The sequence below is a fragment of the Pinus tabuliformis genome, chromosome 7, assembly GCF_031772625.1.
Source record: "Pinus tabuliformis cultivar Carrire ecotype Pingquan chromosome 7, CPIR1, whole genome shotgun sequence".
Lineage (NCBI taxonomy): Eukaryota > Viridiplantae > Streptophyta > Pinopsida > Pinales > Pinaceae > Pinus > Pinus tabuliformis.
Window position 1 is genome coordinate 786,653,808 of NC_142293.1, and position 16,061 is coordinate 786,669,868.

Consider the following 16,061-nt stretch of genomic DNA (forward strand, 5'->3'; position numbering starts at 1 on the left):
GCCGTGGGAGGATTCCATGCCCAATAGGCCCCCAAAACAAACACCATGACTCGCCCTCGAGTCACTCTATTGGCGCGGCAATCTTGGCGTGGAGTCCCTCCAACTAGTCCCGAATAGCCTGAATGTCTGCGGCGCACTGCGCTGCTGCCTATTGAACCTACTGCATTCTTGCTTCTGAACCCTTTGTGTCTGAATTGTGTCCTTACCTCTGTATCGACATTTGCTACGTATGTTTATAGTCCTGCACCCTTGTCTGGCTCCTTGGGTTGCGAAGACTATGCTTTGGCCAGTTAGTCAGATAGCCGACACACCCATGTAGGGCTTCAAGCGACTGCCATTCACTTTGCCTGGGAAGGGTTCTCCATTTAGTTTGACTAGATAGACTGTGCCTCCGTCTGTGACCTCCTTAACCATCTATGGTCCCAGCCAGTGCATTCTAAATTTTCCCAGAAAGTTTTCAAACTTATTGTCATACAACATCACTAAGTTGTTTACCTTGAAGGTGCGCAACTTGATATGGCAGTTGTGCCAGGCCTTTTCACACTACTTTTGTACCTGTTGATGAAATCCAGCCACAAACTATTCTTCCTCGAGTTCTTCTAATTGCGCGAGCCTTTCTTCCAGAGCTTTGTGATCCGTCATGCTTGTGAGCACTGCTATTCGCAGACTAGGTACGATGCATTCCATCGACATGACAACTTTCATGCCATAGACTAACCGGAAAGGTGTCTGTTCTCTCAATTTCTTGCACGTTGTCCTGTAAGCCCATAGTACGGCGGGTACACACAGGTCCCAGTCATTTTGCTGCACGTTGCACACTTTGGTCAGCGTAGTCTCTAGTATTTTATTGAATGCCTCTACTATCCCTTTAGCTTGTGGGTGGTACGGTGTACTTTTTTGATGATACACTTAGAACTCTTCTGTGAGTGCGCTGATGGTTTCATTCAGGAAATGTGTTCTGCGATCACTCATTAAGATTTTCAGACAACCAAATTAGGTCAACATGTTTTCGAAAAAAAGTTTCGTAGCCGCAGCGGCCGTGCAGTCTTTGACCAGCTGCGCTTCCACCCATCATGTCAAGTACTCTGTCGTGGTAATGATGTAGTGCGTGCCCATCTTTCCCTGAGGTTTGATCGACAGCAAAAAGTCGATTGCCCATTTTTCAAATGGCTGTAGTGTCATTTGTGGATTTAATGGCATCTCATCCCTCCATGATGGTTTTCCAGTCCTTTGACATATATCGCAGGCCTTACAGTGCGTTTTCGAATCCTGGTCAAGGTTGGCCACCATGACCCTGCGCGAAGAATCTTCCATGCAGTCGTGCATCCTGCATAGTGTCCTCCTTCAGCACCCCCATGTGCTTCTGCGAGGATCTAACCTCATTCAAATTTAGGTACGTATCTTCGCAACATCTCATCATTGCCCATTTTGTATAGGTGCCCCGCGATTACAGAAAAATCTGCCGTGTGCACCACCAATTCCTTTTTCTGTTGGATTGAGTATTCCTTTGACATAGTCACTGTTGTTAGAAAATGGATTATATCTTTGAAGTGTCTGTCCACGATGCGCACTGCAAAGAGTTGTGCATCAAGTAGTCCCTCCTCCAAATTCGTTGGTTCCTCGTCCGTCTCAATTAGTGACAAATGATTTGGTCTTGCGTTCAGGAGTCTCAGCTTGACTATGACCTCAAAATCATATTCTTGGAATAGTAAGAGACATCTGCATATGCGCCCCCCCAACACAGGCTTATTCACCAAATATTTTAACGCGGAATGGTCGGTATACATCTTGAAATGTCCTCTCAGTAAATAATGTCGTTATTTTTGTAGTACGTACACCATCACTAACCCCTCGTGCTCGATGGTGGAATAGTTCTTTTCTACTTTGGACAATTTCTAACTTGCAAATGCGTTTGAGTGATCCACGCCCTTCGCACCCTCCTGTGTGAGTACTGCCCCCAACGCAATACATGAGACATCAACATGCACACGAAATTCTGCATCCCATTTTTGGAAGACCAGGATTGGAGCGGAGGCCAGTTTCCCCTTCAGGTCATCCAAAATCTTCATGCAATCATCATTCCAACAATATGTAACATCCTTATTCAATAGCTTTTCCATAACTTTTGATGAACTTCCTATAGTATCCAGTGTTTCACAACGTAGCGCGCAGTTTTTTAACACTTCGTGGTGCTTCTAAATTTAGAATAACAACAATCTTCATAGGGTCCACCATCAGTGCTTGTTTGCAGACCACATGTCCCAGAAGGTTTCCAAAGGGAATGAGGAATGTGCACTTCTTAAGGTTCAACACAATCTGGTGTCGGAAGCAAGTATCCAACATCAAGTGTAAGCTTGCTACATGGTGCTTAACTGATCCAAAGACAGTCCAATCATTCAGATAGACCTCCAAGAACTTGTGGATGTGTTATTTGAACATAGCCACAACGATGCGTGAAAATATGGCTAGCGCATTCTTCAGTCCAAATGGCATAACTGTGTATTGAAAGCAGCCTCATCCTGTTGTCTTCCGGCGCGATCTTGATCTGATGGTACCCTAAGAACCCACCTGTGAATGAGTATGCTTCCTGACCGCTAACATTCTCTAGTACTTCATCTGTGAACGGTTTTAGGAATGGATCGTGTACACAGGCATCGATCAGCTTCCTAAGGTCCACACATATTCTTATTTCACCCTTCTGCTTTTTCTCCTATACTACCATAGGACTCACCTAGTCGGATTCTTCCACTGTCTCAATAATTCCGGCTGTGAGCATTTTATCTAATTCTTTGTAGAACTTTTATTTATATTTTGAATTCAAGCAGTAAGGCCACTGCTTAATTGGCTTCGTGTCGGGTTTCAGGGTGATCTTCATCATCCCTAAGTCGCCAACAATCCCTTTTAAGTCTGTAATGTTGGTCGAGAACAAGTCTTGGTATTCGCGGAGTAACTCAATGACCTCATCCACTGTGGCATCTTCCCAATAGTCCCCAAGCATTGTGTACTTTGGCTCTGCCTCCGTTCCAATGTTTACCTGCTTTGTTTTTAGTAGTGCGGTGATGTTGGGATCCTCAATTTATGGTCCTTGTATCTCGCGACAGCCTTCCATTTCTGGAATGTTAATATTTCGTGGGTCCTCATCATCCTCCTCAAAATTTACATTGTAACACTCTAGTGCGTAGCTCAGCTGTGTCACCCATTCTGGCTGAAGTACTTCCATTGGCTCTTGGGGTATTTTGAAGATAGTTGCTTTTACTGCCTGTAGCGCATCGTCAACAGTATCCCACCAATGATCTTCAAACGTGAAAGTTAACAGAAATCCCTTGCACAAGACATCCCATTCTTGTACCATGGCGGAGCTCCGTCTTAGTATACCAATTCATGGGTATGACATCCAGGGTATGATAGAATAAATGTACCCATTCAGGCTATGGCTCTTCCCCGTAGACCTTGGTCCATTTCGCGAGGTGTGTACATGGATCATCTCGTCCATCATATTTGTCTACTAGCTGTATCTATGGTTTCCCAAATCGTAAGCGCATCATCCTTCTGCATCTGTGCTAGTCCTCAAAACTTCTCTGATGTGTACCCCACCAACTTGTGAGCATTGCGCGCAGTGCCCATTTCAAAGCATCGAACCACTGCTATTCTGGTACTATGCTTTCAAATTTGTTCAGCAATTCATCCACCGCTCTCAACTTATCATACATAGGTAGATCCCTTACCTCTGTTATCAGACAGCACAATTATCTAACCATCATGTTGCAATTAAGCATTGTTACTTCGTGCAGCCGATTCTACCATCGCTCTATTTCTTCGTCTGAATCCGAAGTGCAGGAGATTTCACGTTCCCATGAAAACCTACCATCTGTAGTTGGATTTACCCAATCCTCTTCATGCAATTGAGATCGTCATCACTGTCATCGTCACACACTGGTTCAGTGTATTGTGCTCCTTTGGCTGGATCTAGCGGTACTACTATGCGTAGTGACTTTTTCTCAAAAATCATTTTGCGCTTCTTTAGATTTATGATTCCGTTCATATCGGTGGCCCAGTCTATTCCTAATAGTGTGGGTTAGGGATTGCTGTCATAATCTCTATCACTTCAAAATCCGCCTGCGCGCTTGCACCTTCAATATCCACCGTTACCCCTTGCAATCTTCCCAAGGGCAAGATCTTCTGTTGGTTCACCATTCACAATTGAATAGGAGATCATTGTAGCATGGGTCTACCCATGCGTTCCCATGTTTGTTTCAGCAGTACATTCGCGTCTAACCCAAGATCCAAGATTACTTGATCCATTTCATACTCGCCGATTTTTGCAGTCAACCTCATTTCCCTTCCTGTGCGCAATGCATGCTTTCCAAGTTTCTGGACCACGCGCGATTCTCTTGACCCCACTCACCCAGTGATAAGTTCCTGTAGTTATTTTACTGCCTTGCTGTCGCGTAGCAGTTTCATGCATGTCTCGAGAAAGGTAGTGAGCATTGTAGGATCCATCCCTAGTTCTAGTTGATCCTTACTACCTGAAGTGGAGACCTCTGTGAAGCTCTTCTTAGATTCCATGAATGTCTCCTTTGTGCATTCTAAATCAAATTCGAGTTTGCGAACTCACGCACATTCTTCTGACTGCTTACCTTTATCATCGCCAATGGTTATACCGCTCCTGAGCACTATGCTTACATTTGAGTCTTCTTTGCGTGGCATAGACCTTGTCATCTGCAAATTCTGAGTCAGAGGAGGCTGGAGTACCCCTTTTTTGTGCAGCCTCACTATTAATGTAGGGCATTCTTCCACCTCATGATCAAACTGAGTATATTACAAACATGATGTCCTTGTCAGGTTTGTACAATCGTAGGCATAGTGCCTCGGCCCTCCGCAATTATAACAAATTAGTTGTCTGCGACCCCTTCTTGGTCCCATTCCACCTCGACCTCGTCCACGCCCCTGAAATCCAGCATGTGCCATTCCTGTATTTGGGTTGAGGGCTCGCGTTTTGGTCTGCACCTTGTAGGCAGGAGTCTGATCCATCATTAGTTCGTAGCTTCTGCAGGTGCGTTCATCATGGCCTACCGACCTACAAAAATTACAAAACAATTGTTGGGACGTCTGCGTATACTTCTGCAATAGATGACAATTGTTCGTAGTGTGTTTTCCTCCTATTTGACAGATTGCATAGCGTAGAGTAGGCATTGTGCTTGGTCCTGATCGTTCCCCAAGACTTCACGGCATCAACCCTCCTCTCGCCAAGTAATTCACGAACATTGGACAATGGTCCTTGTCATGCCCCTGGCCTTTGCATTTTATGCACCATATCTCCTCGCACTCCCCTAGCCGAGGTGTCATGTCCTGTTTCAAAATCTGCATCTCCAAACATAGATTTTGCAGTTGCGCATGGATTTGTTGGACTCCCAGACCAAGGTCTTGTATAGGGGTCTCATGCAATCTCATTGCCATCTCCAAAGCTTCGGCCTGGAAAGCTTTTGTTGTGACAGCGCTGTCCTTAAATGCAGTGTTAGTGACACTACAAACCATGCGTGGTGTTGTCCATCCGTCAAAATCATGTTGGCCTCACGAATCACACTTTTTAGTCTTTGGTCTAGATCCCAGGGGGTCTCGCATGGGAGCATCACGATCTCCTTAACCTGATAATTGATTGTGTCTCCGACTTTGGCCTGTTAAATTCCCTGTTCAGCGCGGTTTGGATTTCTGTGATTCCTGTGTTTGGATGGTCATTAGAATGCTTAATGTACCATGTTAATGCGCAATCCTGCAATGCGCTTACCAGTGTAGCCTTCTTTATATTTTCATCCATGACTCCTTGTGCTTCCCATACCACCCTTACCACGAACTAGAATTGGTCCGGATCTTCATTCCCTACTCCTCTAAACACTGGTAGCTTGATCACACTCGCCATACTGAACTGTGGTGGTGGCAGAGGTGGGGTGGGTGGAGATGGAGGTGAGGAGGGTGAGATGGGTGGCGGTGTAGGTGGAGGTGGTAAGCGTGGAATCTGCTGCCTTATCAGACTGACCGCGCTTCTCGGAGAAACTCTCGTGAGCTCTTCCTCGTTCTCCCGCGAAGGTGAATTAAGGGACTAGTTTCTAATTCTTCAATACCTCTGCTTCTGTAGATATTCCCACTTCGCGTAGTCCCAAACATTAATGTATTCACATAACCCGCTTTTCACATAATAGCATCTTAATCCAAGTGTTCAAAGATTTAATATACTTACCTCGTGGTCCTTTGAGGAAGCATCATTCCGCCTCACTGTAGCTGATGGTCGTATCTACCGCGAACTCAGTGATAAATCCTCCTATAATTCAATCAAGCCAATGGTCCACAACTCGCATGATCTTATCTCCTGACGTTTCTAGTCTGTGCACTAATTCCAGAGTCCACACGATTGGTTTGTCGAGCCTACACCTTCCCTGACTGTCTACTAGCTTCGCGATCCACTCATATAGCTCAGAAGGAAAGGATGCAAAGAAAATTTCGTGGATTTCCGTATATAAGTAGCGCTCCAACCACTGTTCCTTAGATACTCGCGGATTCCTATTTTCCTGCGTTGCGAACTCGTGAATCTTCTTGTCCAACCACCCTTCAATTTATTTCTTTGTTGGATTCTAGTGACACGATATCAGACATCCCTTATGCAGATGATGGTCTCGGCAACGGAACCATTTGTTGGCTTATAGGGGCTTAACCCAAGTTCAAAGATGATTTAGCCAAACAAATCCCGGTACTGCTGGCCCTTTTGGCAACAGACCACGAAGCGTGGTTTGAGGTCTCACCCAAAGTAGTATGGGAGGGCATTAAAACTAGGTTTTTGTACCCTAGAGATGTCTGATGATTTTCAGTGGTCCGTAAATTTACCGTGCGCGCACGTCACTATGCACATCTATCAGTACCTCGCAGCCTGCGATGCTACCTTCACGTAGCCCTACTCGAGGTGCGATTCGTGTTATTACCCAATTCCTTACTATTAACCCAATAATTGTCGATCCCTTAGCTTATCAATATGTGTCTAGTTATATTTAACAGTGTTCAATATTCATATAAGTGCACACAATAAAGAAAACAATATATTTAAACAGGAAGTAGCACCAGAATAGATACATAAGATTTGGAATCAAACTTCTCTTTATTATTCTTCTTCCTTGATTACAAACTCAACTTCACCCTGTGCACTCAGCTGCAGGGGTCTGTGCACTTAGCTGCAGACTCTACTAGGCCTTTGCGCGCTCAACTGTAGAGCCTTTTCCTACTACTACGACCCAAGATACTTAGACCTCCTTTATTTTCTCGATATCTTCTAGACTCCATTCATTTTTCATCTACCCCCTCTCTTGCTTACAACTTAGAGCCTCGCTCTATTTATACAATCCCATGGTCCATGGACCATGGGTAGGCTGACATTACATTTCAAAACTTAGGGCGGACAACCCTATGACTCAACATACATTTTGTGCTCTGCGCCCGCAATTCGCGGAGTCTTACAACATTCTTTGACCAAAACTTGGGCTTTGAACCCCAAAACATGCTGTGGGGGGATTCCATGCCCAACAATGGCTCCTTTAGAGACCTTCCAGGTTTTATCTATAAAAGTAGTTACACATCCTTCACCTCCCAACTGCCCTATTGAAATTAGAATTTTCTTCATATCTGAAACATGCCTTACCTCCTTCAATAGCCATTGGTTTCCTTTCTACTATTTTATGAAAACTTTACCCATTCCAATGATTTCACAGGGTTTATCATCACCCAAATGAACCTGTCCAAAATCTCCTTCAACACAATCATGAAAATGTTTCCTATCAGGTGTGGCATGGAATGAGGCCCCTGAATCTACCACCAAGGAATCAATAATATTTTATAATGAAAGAATCAAAGCATCTTGTAACACATCATGTGTCACATTCGCTTCATTATTATTTTCTTGCTGTGTGACTCCTTATTTTCCCTTCTGAGACTTATATTATTTCTTCAAGTGTCCTTTTTTCCCGCATTTCTAGCACACTATCCCCGATATGGACTTGTTTCTTCCTTTCCTTGACTTATTGAGGTATCCCGGGATCTTTCCTCTTTCCATTTTTCTTCCCCTAGTCTCTGCAATCAAAGCATTACCTGATGTCTCACCAGAGTTTTTTCATCACATTTCATCTCTAAGGATGGCACCGAAAACATCATCAAACTTTAAAGTACTAGATCCAGAGACAGAGTTACTAATGGCCATAACTAAACCATTGCAACTTTCTAGAAAAAAGCACAAAAATAATAGATCCCTAACTTCATCATAAAAATTTACCCCTACAAAATTTAACTGAGTGGTAGCCATATTAGATTCATTTAAATGGTTAGCAATAGATCCACCTACTGACATCTTCATATTAAATAAACACTTCATAAGAAATACCATGTTTGAGGCTAAGGGTTTTTCATATAGTTTGGCCAATGCCATCATTAAACCCTATGTTTTTGTTTCGTTTGAAATATTAAAGGCTACCGATGCCTCCAGGCATAGCCGTATTGTTCCAAGTGCCTTTCTGTCGAGAATATCCCATTCTGTGTCTGTCATACTCGTCGACTTCTTTGTTTTTCTACTCAATGGTAGGTACATATATTTCTGATACAAATAATATTCCATCTTCATCTTCCACAGTTGATAGTTTTGGCCATTAAATTTTTCAATCCTAAACCTACCATCATCCACCATTGCTCCCACTCGAACCAGGAACCCTTCTCTCCTGTGAGTTTATTAGCCAAATAGACTTTCGACTCTGATACCAGTTGTTAGAAAATTATATATTACAGAGAAATGGAACATATAAATTATTGTAGAAATACAAACACATAAAACACTTAAAACATGAGAGACACAGATATATGTGGTTCACCTAATTTGGGCTTTGTCCACAGAGAAATGTCTAGTTCTTCCTTTATATTATCTAGCAAAATGAAGAGATACAACCTACAATAGATCCACTGTAACTTCCTCTTTGCTCTCACACAATCTCCTCTCTATTTCTTGCTCAAAATACACATATACACAACCACAATACAATTCCCTGATATATAGCAAGGGGTTCCCTTCTAGGTCAAAAAACCCTAAATTAAACATAACTTCTATCATTAGATCATCCACCTTATGAACGACTCAGATTGATTATGAAATTGCAATATTTTACAAGGCAATTTTACATCTATTTCTAGCTTCGGGTGTGTTGCTTCTGAACCCCCGCTTGGGGGGGTGACAACGATTAAATGGATGACGTTGTCGCCCTATTATGAACTAGGATCCAATGTGGTGATACATGTGAATAAAGAAAATAATCGGGCTCCACACCTAACACATGCCCAAAAATTAGCCAATTTCAAGCCTTCTCAAGCTCCTATTTCCTTGCGATGTTCCCTTGGGAAATTGCCCCTATTTTTTAGGAATTTCACACCAAGGAATTGCATAATATCCTTAGGTCAACCTTTGACTATATGCACCAGCTGTACACATGGGAATATGTTACAACTGATAGTAAACTGCCTTGGTATCTCCATCTCAACTCGGTAACTTGAATTTTCTACATACAACAATTATTTTGGGCCAATTGATTAGTTAATTGGTTGATCATTGAGTGTGGTTGAAGTTCTAGTTCCACAACTTGACCGACACTAGTTCTTCAGACAGTTAGAACTAGTTAAACTGACAATAACTCAAATTAATTGAAATAAATTGCTACAAATTAGCAATCAATCATATAGAAATGAACTCAAGATTTTCCAACTCGAATATACTAATTTAATTGAGTGACAAGTGCCATGTCACCTAAGTTAACTACCTCCAAGTATTCTACTGAAATAGAAATTCAAATTTTAATCTAGTGTGACCAAGGAAAAGTCAAAACTAGATTTTCTTGTTGCATTTTCAACACACCCTCTCAGCAAGAAAGGGATTATCAAATACCCCTATCCTACACCTATGGAACTCGACTTTTCTTCTTGACAAAGCCTTTTTCAAAATATCTTCATCTTGTTCCTCTGTCGGAATGTACTGCAACAACATAATCCGCCTTTGCACACAATCCCATAGATGGTGATACTAGATATCAATATGATTAGATCAATTGTGAAAAACAGGATTTTCAGAGAGTTTGATACAACTCTGGTTATCACTGTAAATCACAATAGGATACATCATCTGACCAAACAAGCCAACAAGTAACTTCCTCATCTAGATTTCCTCACACATTGCTTGAGTTGTAGCCATGTATTCTGCTTCTGTTGAGCTGAGTGCCACCAATATGTGCTTCCCTTTGTACCAAGAAACTACTGTGGACCTAACACTGACGATTTCACCTGATGTACACTTCCGGTTTGATGGAATTCCCGTCCAATTTGCATTGATGAAGCCACACAACTTCACTCCATCGATCTGCCTGTACCAAAGTCCAAACTGGGTAGTGGCTCTAAAGTACTGTAGAACATGTTTAGCTGCCCTCCAAAATAGTTTGGTTGGCCTAACCATAGCTTGACTAAGATGGTTTATTGCATAACACATGTCTATTGATGTGTTCACAAGATACATGAGTGAAGCTACCAATTATCGGTAAATAGTCACATCCACTTCCTCACCTAAAGTGGCATCCTCTTTCCTCCAGTTGTTCACTAGAGGAGTCTCCATGGGTTTGCAACTATCCATGTGGAACCTCTGAAGTATCTCGTTGGCATACTTTCCCTAAGAGACAAATAGTTCCCCATCACCTTGCCATACTTCCAATCCAAGGAAGTAGTGCATGAGACCCATGTCCTTCATCTCGAACTCTCTTGCAAGGTCCTCCTTGCAAGATTTGATCAACTGCTCATCACAACTAAGGATCAAGTCATGAAAATATAGAACAATAATCAACAATTTACCTTCTACCAAAATATGATAGAGGTTTTCATCCGCTTCACTTTTGGTGAAGCCCAAACTGGTGAGATAGCTATCAATCCTAGTGTACCAAACATGGGGTACTTGCTTGAAACCATACAATGCTCGCTTGAGTCTGCACACATGGGACTCATGGTCATAAGTCTCGAAGTCTTTTGGTTGCTCGATATACACCTCCTCCTAAATAACTCCATTGAGGAATTTTGTTTTCACATCCATCTGGTGGATCTTCCACCCCATCTGCACAACCAAAGAAAGGATTGATCTAATGGATGAGTACTTTTCTATAGGAGAAAATGTCTCCTCATAGTTAATCCCCTCCACATGAGAGTACCCCTTGTCCACAAATATCGCCTTGTACTTTTCTATGCTTCCATCTACTGCCTTCTTCACTTTGAATATCCATATGGAACCCACAACTAATTTGTCTGTTGGTCTTGGGACCACCTCCAAAACAATTTTCTTCACAATGGATTCACGCTCCTCCACCATTGCATCAACCCATACTGGTTTCTTTATTGCTTCCTCGAAAGAGGATGGCTCAGTCTTTACTAACTTAGTCATAAGAGCCATGTAGCTAGTGTACCAATATGGTGACCTTCTCTTATTGTGCTGATTTGAAGGAGCACCCATATTCTCCCTCGAATCTCGCACAAGTATCTGAGTTTCTTTGGTTCTCTTCCTGCCTTCTCTGGATGATTCTGCTTGAGTGGCTCCTCCTTTGGAGCTAAAATATCCTCCTCTACTGTGATATGAAGATCCCTCTCAAGAGAGAACGACATCGATTTGTCTTCATCAAATTTGACATCCCATCGCATATATGTCATTTTGAAGGATAGGAAATACAGATGGTAGCTGTGGGGAGTTTTTGTGCATCCCACAAATACCCCAAATCTACTGCCAGATCTAATTTATTCCTTGACTCTTTAGATACATGGAAATAGAAATAGGCTCCAGAGATCCTGAAGTGCAACACATCCAACTTCCTCCCTAAGAAATCCTCCTTTGGGTTATCATGCCAAGAATTTGATGTAGACTCCTGTTCTGCAAATAGACAATTGTGTTGCATGCTTTAGCCCACAAGTGGAGAGGTAGGGTTTGGTCATGCAACATCACCCATGCTTCTGCCACAATGCTTTTTTTCTTCCTCTCAGCCACCCCATTTTGCTGTGGGTTGTGGGGTGGTGTCAACTCTCGTCGAATTCCTTATTTTGCATAGACATTTTTAAACTCATTCGAGACATACTCACCTCCATTATCACTCCTGAGAGCCTTCACCTTCTCTCTCGTGTCTTTCTCCACTAGTGCCTTGAACTCTAATAATTTGGAGAAAGTATCATCCTTCTTTTCCATAAAGAAGATCCAACACTTCCGTGAGTAGTCATCAATAAAGATAATGAAATACTTATGTATGATAGTGGAGGCTGTTGAGAAAGGTCCACAAACATCAGAGTGGATAATTTTTAGGACTACACGTGCTTTGTTGTCTCCTATCATGGAAAATGGATTTTGTGTACTTCCCCAAGGTACACCCTTTGCACGTGTCCTGCTCTAGTGATCCTTTGGGGAGGCTTGTGGCAATCTACTTCATGATCTTCAAAGAACCATGATGAAAATGGCCAAGTCTTCTATGCCAAATTTTTTCGACATCACGGCTCTGCACCGTCTTTGCTTTTGTGCTCAATATAGCATAATCCTCCATGTCTATCTTGTAGAGGTTCTTCACACAAACCCCGATCTGCTTCATCTGTCCTGTGGCTATGTGCCTCAAGAATGCCTTGCATTTGGTAAAGATCACATTGTATCCACAATCTTCCAAAACTGCAACAGAGACAAGAATCTTCTTTAGACCCAGTATAAACATCACATCCTTGAGCCTTAGAGGGGGCCCAACTCCATTTGAATGGTGACGGTACCAATCCCGGTTGTGTTGTACCTTCCATCATCTCCCATATCGATGTGCATATGGAGATCCTTCTCCTCCAAATCACTAAAAAAATATTTGTTCCTTGTCATATGGAATGAGGCATCATTGTTGAGATACCATAGACTCACGATGTTGGTCATGCATGCAATGAGAGTAAAATCAAGCTCGAACTGTGAATTCAAGGCTTCTCCCGCTGCTCCTCCTATGATTTTCTTGCTTTCCTTATTATGCGGATACTTTGTTGCATAGTGCCCAAATTCATGACAATGAAAGAACTTGATTTTGGACAAGTGTTTCTTCTTGTCCCCTTGACTAGATTATGCTTTGGATTGGGATTTATTCCCTTCCTATGCATTTCCATCCAAGGAAAATTTCTCATCATTCTCACCCTTGGATGAAGCCCCATCTATGGTATTCCACCTTATTTCTTCTTGCACCAGGTTGGACCACAAGCGCTCCCAAATTGGTAGTTTCTCTTTACCATTTATCGAATCTTGATAGCTATGACAGCGCTTGGGAAGGCCCAAAAGGGCTAGAGCTACCAAGTCTTCTTCAAGGAAATTAACACGGACCCCAACAAGTTCATCATGACACTATGTAAACCTGCTCAGGTACTGTGAAATTGTGTCATTCTTTGCATCTTGATACTTTGAAGATTGTCCTTGAGTGCCAAATTCTTGTGGTCACTATTGTTCTTGAACAACTCTATCAGTGTTTTCCAAATCACGAACAAAGTGTCTTTTCCATGGAGATTCGAGTTAGTATGATCATGTACTCCCTCCAATATGATTCTCCTCGCTTTGGCCACATATTTCTTCCACTGAGCAAGATTTTGGGCATCCAATGCTTGGTGTTTCACTATATCTATCTTGATGTATTATAGTAGCCCATTATCATCCAGTATTGCCTCCATGCAACAAATTTTGAGGTTCCTTCCAAGGAATACTCAAGCCTGATTCCATTGAAATCCATCTTCTTAGTCCTGAAGAAAACCTGCAACACTGATCTTCAAATTTGAACCCCCTGCAATGACAACTTCGAAATATTTTCTCTACAGTGATTCCAACTCTGATACCATGTATAAATTAATGTGTAGATTTAATACTGCTCAGCAAATTTCACTTCAACATCCAGAGCATCAGTTTGAATCTGATCCAGCCTGTGATATTTCCTTTCTTGGAGGGTAAACTTCAAGTTTGGTTCAAAGGCCATAGAAAAGACCACCTTAGCAGCTTTCTGTGGAGGTTTACTCTCAGCAGGAACACTCTTATATATTTTATTAAATATTTTGATGAACTTAGTGACATCCTTATTATGCCTTTTCTTTATTGCATTGAAATTAGTGAGGAAATATCCATGGTCCTTATTTTCTCCCCATTTACACATGAAAGTGTTCTCCAATTCCTCCCAATTATTGATTAAGGCATTAGGTAAGGCCTCCCCATCTAAGGACTAAACAAACAATCTCAGGAATACATCCAAATGATCTACATTTAAATTCCCATAAAATGCACAAATACTTCTATGTATATCTAGGTTGAAATATCATCCTCCCAAGTAAACCTAGGTAGGAGTTTAATATCATCTTGAGGCATTCCATTCACAAGTCTTTTCAAGTTAAGTGGTGTATATCTGTTAAGTAGGAAACCAGGGACAACCATATTTTGTGATGGGGGTTGGAAAAAGTTCACAATAGGGCCTGGTTAAGGAACTGTGTGAGAAATACCTAATGGGACTTAGAGTGAGATACTAGTGGGGATTTGGGAACAACTGGAAATAAAAATATCTTTGACTTCTTCAACTTCTGGGGATGTATGAGATGAAAAAGGTTGTTAATTAACAAAGATCTCTAAATATTTGATTTTCGAGGAATGAGAGCCAAGTGGAGAAAAACATTCTTCTGAAAATTTCAAAAATCTAGATGGGCTCTGAAGATAATTTATCTCTTCCTTTTGTGAGCTAGAATGTCAGGCTTAAGAGGCACAGATCATAGGATCTTGAATTTTGGGAGTTTTTTCTTTCCAAATTATCCTAGAAACAATTCTCCTTGGGTCAAATACAGGAGGATTTTCTATTGTGAAGTATTAGAATGAGTATGAGGCCTCTTAAAAGCCAGGATGGCCACCTGAAAATTTTCACAATGGAGTTGCCAAGGTGAGAGATATCAACCCACACTTCCTTTTCTCAATCGACAGAAGGAATGTGTTGTACCCAGGGAAAAATATTTTGATTCGTTCCTTAGAAATGACGCGAGAAGATGTTGGGGTTTCCTTTCCATTTTCTAGTGGATGAAAATTTCACGCCAACCTCCAGAGCATTAGTCTAGATCTGATCCAATGAGCGATATTTCCTTTCTCGGAGGGTAAACCCAAAGTCCGGTTCAAAGGCCCTAACAAAGACTACCTTAGCAACTTTCTATGGAGGTTTAAGCTCAGCAGGAACACTCTTATATATTTTATTAAATCTTTTGATGAACTCAGTGACATCCTCATTATGCCATTTATTTATTGCATTGAACTCAATGAGGAAATATCCATGGTCCTTCTTTTCTCCCCATTTCTGCATGAAAGTGTTCTCCAATTCCTCCCAATTATTGATTGAGGCATTAGGTAAGGTCTTGAACCATTTTTTGGCCTCCCCATCTAAGGACTGAACAAACAATCTCAAGAATACATCCAAATTCTCTACATTTAAATTCTTAGCAAATGCACAAAATAATTCTATGTGTCTCTGGGTTGAAATATCATCCTCCCTAGTAAACCTAGGTAGGAGTTTAAGATAATCTTGAGGCATTCCATTCAGAGGCTGTTGCAAGTTAAGTGGAACATATATGTTAGGCAGGAAACTAGGGACAACCATATTTTATAATGGGGGTTGGAAAAAGTTCACAATAGGGCCTAGTTGAGGAAATGTGTGAGAAATACCTAATGGGACTTGGAGTGAGATACTAGTGGGGAATCGGGAACAACTGGAAATCAAAATATCTTTGACTTCTTCAACTTTTGGGGAGGTATGAGATGCAAAAGGGTGTTCATTAACAGATATATCTTCATATTTGTTTTTTGATGAGTGAGAGCCAAGCGGAGGAAATCGTTCTTTTGAAATTTTCAAAACTCTAGATGAGGTCTCAGTATAATTTATCTCTTCCTTTTGTGAGTTAGGAGTTCAGGCTTAAGAGGCAGAGATCACAGGATCTGGAATTTTGGGAGT

At 41.7% G+C, this 16,061-nt stretch overlaps 1 pseudogene; it reads right to left on the bottom strand.

The window, feature by feature from the left end:
* LOC149249919 (myosin-11-like) overlaps positions 1–12,877 on the bottom strand; it is a 28,381-nt pseudogene extending 15,504 nt beyond the window's left edge.
* Between the last annotated feature and the right edge of the window lie 3,184 nt (positions 12,878–16,061).